This window comes from Rana temporaria, chromosome 13, assembly GCF_905171775.1.
Source record: "Rana temporaria chromosome 13, aRanTem1.1, whole genome shotgun sequence".
Lineage (NCBI taxonomy): Eukaryota > Metazoa > Chordata > Amphibia > Anura > Ranidae > Rana > Rana temporaria.
Window position 1 is genome coordinate 58,972,277 of NC_053501.1, and position 7,818 is coordinate 58,980,094.

The 7,818-nt window shown below is 40.1% G+C and overlaps 1 protein-coding gene across 4 annotated transcripts in view; it reads left to right on the forward strand.

Annotated features, from left to right (window-relative positions):
- Positions 1-7,566, forward strand: part of MEIS2 (Meis homeobox 2) — a 185,612-nt gene extending 178,046 nt beyond the window's left edge. For all 4 annotated transcript variants that reach the window (XM_040333766.1, XM_040333767.1, XM_040333764.1 and 1 more), the window contains exon 13: positions 6,255-7,566. The gene's annotated coding sequence lies outside the window, so the exon portion shown is untranslated. The remainder of the gene's footprint in view (positions 1-6,254) is intronic.
- Positions 7,567-7,818: the final 252 nt, after the last annotated feature.

Genomic DNA, 7,818 nt, shown 5'->3' on the forward strand with positions numbered 1-7,818 from the left:
CTAAACAAGGGTAAAAAATATGTACATTATTAGGTATGTTCAGGGAATTGTTGCTTCTAATAAATACAATTACACTGATATCATTTAAAAAGGAACTATTTCAAATGAGATAGCTCAGCTTGGTGTTTTTTATATTCGGCATTATCTACATATACATTCAGAGAAGGTCAACTAGATTATGATGTCTGTGTATGAACCCTAATGTCATGGCAAGGATACAAGTAACTTTCTAATGCCACTTTTGGGGAAATACAGACAGTATTTGCATTAAGTATTTAATAACAAAGGTACTGGAAAAAAATAATCAGGGCAAGAGCAAATAAACCTAAAATCTATCAATAAATAACTTGGTACAAAGGTTAGTAATACCAGCCATAGACAATGGAGAATCGACAGACATATTTGCACAACTCAACCATCTCAAACATCCCTTGGCAGACCCTTCCTGGGGCAATAATTGACCAGCTGTGTTGGAGTCTCCAGACCCAGTATTATGGTCTTCCTCCTAGGACTGGCTGGTTTCAGGGATATCCAATCAGTGCTCCCCCTACCAACCTGAATCCATTGGCGGACTGACAACTCATTGGGCCCCCGGGCAATAGGAGATTATGAGGCCCCTGGGCAATAGGAGATTATGGGGCCCCCAGGCAATAGGAGATTATGGGGCCCCCAGGCAATAGGAGATTATGGGGCCCCCGGGCAATAGGAGATTATGGGGCCCCCGAGCAATAGGAGATTATGGGGCCCCCGGGCAATAGGAGATTATGGGGCGACCAGGCGATAGATTATGGGGCCACACAGTATACACGTATACAGTATACATACACAGTATACACACACAGACACACAATATACACACACAGTATACGCACCAGCTATAATCTTGGGATTTTTTTTAAAAACACAGATTTTTACATACTGTCCCTGGTTTTATTGAGGCTGGCAACCCTGATGGGGCCCCCTAGTGGCATGGGGCCCTTGGCAGTGCCCGAGTGCCCGAATGGTCAGTCCGCACCTGCCTGAATCCATGCATTTGTGGAAAGACCTTATAATGAAAAACATCTTTGGGTAGTCACATTGTTTCGGCATGTCCAACCGCTATCTGCTGTCTGTGGGTAGCTCTACCAGTCATAAAGAATGGATATATGTTCTGAATGCTGTAAACCAGGGGTCCCCAAACTTTCTAAAGAAAGGGCCAGTTTACTGTCCTTCAGACTTTAGGAGGGCCGGTCTAGGGCAAACAATGCCCGATCTTTGGTATTAGGGGGAGAAAAAGTTGGTATCATTGGGAGAAATAGTGCCCATTGTTGGTGTCAGTGGCAGGAATAATGCTTCAAGAGCTGGATAAAGGCAAGCAAAGGGCCGCATCCGGCCCCACTATAGAATAGTAAAATGTCATTTGTCTTAGAAGATACTGCTGTTTGTGCAATCTCTGTGCTCTTCCTGCTGCCACCTAGTCATATAGTGTTTATTCCATCGAAGGCACCAACACCACAAATGTTGCAAACTGAGATTGTTTTGTATTGTGCCAGGAAGAGATGTGGGTGGATGTTTTGTAAAATATAAAAAAACATAGAAATAGCAGAATCTATACCCAAATAAATATCCAAATGATCTATAATGTTCCAAGCAGAAACAAGGCACAGTATGTAGAAATCAGTGGGATATGTGGAATATGGGCTTTAATTTGCCATGATCATATAAAAAACAAAAAACGATCGAGCTTCGAGGGCCATAGCTCGACAACCTGGGGTCACAGAATTTGGGGCTCCTGTAACCTATAGTTCCTGAGATATGGGGGTTCTTGCACAGCCTGTCAGAAGCTACATACACAATGACCAGTTTAAATGCAAGGTGGCACACTCTGTTTGCAGCAGATTGAGAGGATGAGCTCACAGGGCCTCTCCTCACTTCTTGTCAGAAGCACTGAGCTTAATGGACAGCTTGGAGCCTTGGACCAATGATAAAGCACCATTGGAACAAGCTGTACAATAAAATTGCTGCAGTGGAGGCTCTCCTCTCACTGCAGTGTCATAGAGGGGGGATGTGTCTAAAAGACAAATGCTCCCTTCCAGCTCAACCCTCTTAACTAGAAGGAAAAAACATGTGTTTATGTGTATAAGATTTACCCATAATCCCATGTTTTACTCGCACAGTTAGGAGGAAGAATGAGAATCTGCTGATGAAAAGGTACTGTTTTAACCACCTGCCATCCGGCCACCGAGTATTTACGGCCACAAGGTGGCTCTAATCTACCGGGAGGCCGTCAATATACGGCCTCTGGCCGTCACAGAGGTGCCGATGTCCGCCGGGCACCAGCAGTCGGCAGTCACAGAGCCAGGGATGTGGATCTCTGTGTGTAAACACAAAGATCCACGTCCTGTTAGGGAGAGGAGACCAATGATGTGTCTCTTGTACATAGGGACAACCATCGGTCACCTCCCCCAGTCAGTTCCCTCCCCCCACAGTAAGAATCACCTAGCAGGGAACATATTTAACCCCTTGATCGCCCCCTAGTGTTAACCACTTCCCTGCCAGTCACAGTTATACAGTAATCGGTGCATTTTTATAGCACTGTTCGCTGTATAAATGTGAATGGTCCCAAAAATGTGTCAAAAGTGTTCCATGTGTCCGCCGTAATATCGCAGTCGTGACAAAAATCGCAGATCGACGCCATTACTAGTAAAAAAAAATGATAATAAAAAAGTAATAATCCTATCCCCTATTGTGTAGGCGTTATAACGTTTGCGCAAACCAATCACTATACGCCTATTGCGATTTTTTTTTTTACCAAAAATATGTAGAAGAATACGTATCGGACTAAACTGAAAAATATATATATATATTTTTTTTTTAAATGGGATATTTATAATAGCAAAAAGTTAAAATTATTGTATTTTTTTCCAAAAGAAGGCTCTATTTGTGGGGAAAAAAGGACAATAATTTTGTTTGGGAGCAACTTCGCACGACCGCGCAATTGTCATTCAAAGCGTGACAGTGCCGAAAGCTGAAATTACGCCTGGGTAGGAAGGGGTTATATGTGCCCAGTAAGCAAGTGGTTAATCAAGCTAAATCACATGCTATATGTTATAACATAATAATTTATTATTTATCTATTTACTGTGAAATTACTGGTTGGAAGTTATAACTTCAAACTTCAGTAATTTGTCCGTTAAGCCACCTGCTTGAGTACAATTTTTTAAAATATAGTAAATTACCTTAAAAAAATATATAATAATTATTTGTATAGACCTCACTTATGGTAATTAACCACTTGCCACCCAGGCCAATTCTGACACTTCTCTCCTACATGTAAAAATCATTTTTTTGCTAGAAAATTGCTCAGAACCCCCAAAGAAATTGCTCAGAACCCCCAAAGAAATTGCTCAGAACCCCCAAACATTATATATATATATATATATATATATATATATATATATATATATATATATATATATATATATATATATATATATATATTTAGCAGACACCCTAGGGAATAAAATGATAGTCGTTTCAACTTTTTATGTTACATGGTATTTGCGCAGACATTTTTCAAATTTTTGTTGGGGAAAAAACTTCAATGAATATAAAAAAAAACACTTAAGTTAGCCTGATTTTTTGTATAATATGAAAGATAATGTTACGCCAAGTAAATAGATACCTAACATGTCACACTTTAAAATTGCGCACACTTGTGTAATGGCGCCAAACTTTGCTACTTAAAAACTCCATAGGTGAAGCTTTACATTTTTTACAGGTTACATGTTTAGAGTTACAAAGGAGGTCTAGTGCTAGAATTATTGCTCTCACTCTAACATTTGCGCATATATAACCTGTGTGTATTTGGTTCTGATACTAGCCAGTGCCTCACCAGCCACTGACCTCACCGCACATCCCTGATTTAATACAAAGCTACATAACTTATCTGCTAAACAAATATATTGTTTTCTCACCCTTCTAACACTGATAATTAAGTTGGAAAACCTACATTAATCTATTATTAAAAATATAGGGGTTTATTTACTAAAGCTAGAGAGTGCAAAATCAGGCTCACTTCTGCATAGAAACCAATCAGCTTCTAACCTCAGCTTGTTCAGTTAAGCTTTGGCAATGAGACCTGGAAGCTATGCAGTAGAGAGCCTGATTTTGCACGCTGTAGCTTTAGTAAATAAACCCCATACTGTCACATAGGACTGTATCTAGGCACACATATATTCCTTGTATAATAAAATCAATTTTACCTGCATTACAGAGTCTATGTGTTTGGGACAATTGAAATAAGAAAAATATCTGTCAGTTCAGTCAGTCTTGACATTCTGTACATGGGATAGTAGTATAACGTGACCGTTTTTTGTGTCATGGAAAAAAACAATGTTTTTCTCGACGTGATTCATCTCAAGCCTGCCTTGCATACAGGCGATCGTGATAAAAAATGCTCTAGCAAAGCGCGGTGACATACAACACATACAAAGGCACTATAAAGGGGAAGTTCCATTCGAATGGCGCCACCCTTTGGGCCGATTATGCAAATTTTCCTTCTCATAACTTGCTTCTGAGCATGCGCGATTTTTTTCAGGCTCTAAATTTTTAATCCCCATTTTTTGCGTCGAGAAAAATGCTCTGGAGCCTACACACGATCGTTTTTACCGACAAATTTTAAAAATTGCATTTTTCTCATCATGAAAAACGGTCGTGTGTACACTGCATCAGTCTTTTTTTTGCACTATTTGTTATCACATTTGTGGTCAGAAATGGAGAGAGTGAAATTCCTGGCCAAATTTACACAAAGATGTCTCAGACATGGCAGGCCCTAGACATAGGAATTATCTCAGCATGTATGTATGTTATAGGCATTACTGCAGTACCCAGTCACTGCTCAACTACACATGAGATTTTCTACACCTAGGAAGATGAGACTGACCTGTTATTCACCAGTATGCTCTACTGACTTCCATTATCCAATCATGTGCAAGCAAAAAAAATGATATTTTCTTTGCATGTGATTGGGTAGTCTTTTCAAAGTCCAGCTTTACCTCATTTACTAATTTCTGGGGAAAATTCCCTTGCAGAGTGCACAGTTTATTTGACTTTAGTAAATCAACGTTTTAGATTACAATAATTTAGAAATATTCATATGTAGCTCAATGCTAACATACTGCATTGCCATACTTAAAGTAAGAGATGACCCAATTTTAGAGAAAAACACAGTTCAGTGATCAGTTGTGACTGTAGCTTCTTTCATAAGAGGAATTTCACTTTAATAATGATTCATGGAAATGGCTTTATGTATCTTTCTATTCAGAGAATAGATGTGTGTTAGGGTTAATATAAGACATAGGGGTATGAGATCTATAATGGGCAAATGCTCAGAAGCTGTGCTTTTCCACCTAATGGATTTTTCCATTGTATAATAATTATGCACTAAGCATAAAATGTATTGATTTACATAAAAAAAATCACTGCACAATCAATCCTATCATCTGGACACTCCTCAGCAGTGCTCCCTAAAGCCTCGTACACACGAAACTTGCTGGGAGATATTTTTTTGCTGAGGAAACCGGTCGTGTGTACATTTTCTTCGAGGAAACTGTCGAGAAACTCGACGAGCCAAAAAGAGAGCAAGTTCTCTATTTCCTCGACGGGAGTCTCAAATTGGCTCGTCGAGTTCCTGGTCGAGCCGGTTTCTGACGAGAAACTCGAGCGTGTGTATGCTAAGGAACCCACACATGCTCAGAATAAAGTATGAGACGGGAGTAAAAGTAGCATTTGTAATGGAGAGAACACATTTTTCAAGCTGTAACAGACTGAAAAGTGCAAATCGTCTCTTAACAAACTTTTACTTAACACGCAAACACATGAGATTAGCAAAAGCAGCCCCAAGAGTTTAGCCAGTGGAATCGAACTTCCCCTGCCGTTGTATGTGTTGTATGTCACCGCGTTTGAGAACGAGGAGATTTTGTCTTGACTGTGTGTACGCAAAGCAAGCTTGTCGAGTTCCTCGACAAGCCTAACAAGGAACTCGTCGAGGAAAACGATGTGTTTCGCCCGTCGAGTTCCTCGGTCGTGTGTACGAGGCTTAAGGGGAAAAAAAAGACTGTCTGACTTTTTAGAACAATCCAGTACTTTTTGTGTGTGTGATTTTGGATGGCATGAGTTAACCATACCTGTATATGTGAGAACTAACCTGAGAGCTGCTTTGTACCTACATGTCTGTGTGTCATGGGCCCTGATCAAGTCTCTGTTTCTTTCAGGTCTGCAGAACATGCCAGGGGACTGTCTTTCTCAGGGTGGTCCTATGAGTATCAGTTTGGTACAACCAGCTCACACTTCTCCACAGTTGACATTATGCCCTCCCTCAAGACATGGACCTGTGACGGTCCCATCAGCATGAGCCATGTCCATACATCACATGGAGGATTCACCTTACCAGGGACAGCCACGTCTGCACCATCACCCCATTCTTCTGAAGCCCAGCTCATGGAGTTTCATCCTGCCCAAGAACCCATCATTTTTATGGAACCTCAAGGGAAAACAAAAAAGATAATCTTTTAAGACTTTTGAACTTTGATCGGTTTTAAAATTCCAGACAGCTGTGACTTTTTTTTTTTAACTTTTGTCATTTTTTTCATCAATAAAAAAGGACCAACGCAACAAGTACACAAATGTGAAGTCATGGGTTCACTTTAATGCCCATTAAAAAAAACAAGTCCCCTCTGGAAAGCAGAAAAAGACTCAGAGATATAACTACTGTAGGATAAAACATAGGAACTAAGTTAACTTGTACATTTCTGTTGATTTAAATAGTTTTAGAAGAGACAAGAAAAGATATCCTTGTTTTTTCCACACTATGTGTGTTGTTTCCAAATGAATGACTTGGCTCAGCCAGAACCCCCCTTCCCCTACCGTGGAAAGCTACAGAATATTTTTACCTGTGACCAGCGCGGAACTAGACCAAGGCCTGGATGACATCTATTGTCTGTCAGTCTGTCCCTCAGCACTACAGGACAATTTTGATTGGGGCAGCTGCACAGACATGAGAAGGACAAGCCGGGGCACCTATGTTGTGCCTCCAGAATTTGGACATCCCCTTATATGGACAAGGGGGGCTTCCTGCAATCTGGTCTTTGCACCAAATGACAGACTGAACTTAATTGTAAACTCAAAGATTGAAGAGTGAGTGAGTGATTGCGAGCGATCGAGCGAGCGCGAGTGTGTGCGTGTCAGAGAATGCGTGAGCGTGTGAGGATGAACACGTAAGGAAGACAATACTGTAACAAAATTTGTTCAGAGTTTGTTCTATTAATGTTTCATGTTAGATATTCTATGTGTTACCTCAAATGAAAAAAAAAGAATGTTCTCCTAGTAAAACCTGCTGTGGGATTGGTATTGTATGTCCATGGATAATTTCTTTCTCAGCACGTGTTCCTCATTAGAGAAAAATGCTGTTACCTTTAAGCTTTGTCAAATTTACATTAAATACTTGTATGAGGACTGTGAGTTTATGTTAAAAGAAAAAAAAAAGTGTTACAAAATGCGGTAATAAATATTTCATTTTGGATTTTTTGTGGGGTTCTGTGTGTGTTTAGTTTTGTGTTACGGAATGATGTCACACAAGTATGATCAGGGCTGCACAAAATACCCACTGTATGTATCAGCTGAATGAGCCTGCACCCACCTACATGGAAAATAAGCAGCCCAATAAAATGAAGGCGTGCCTTAATGTGTGCTTTTATATGTCTAGTGAGCTGAACTACATCCTAATGCAAAACAAAAATGATATTTATGGCAGCTTACTAGTACATAGATGTGGGGGCT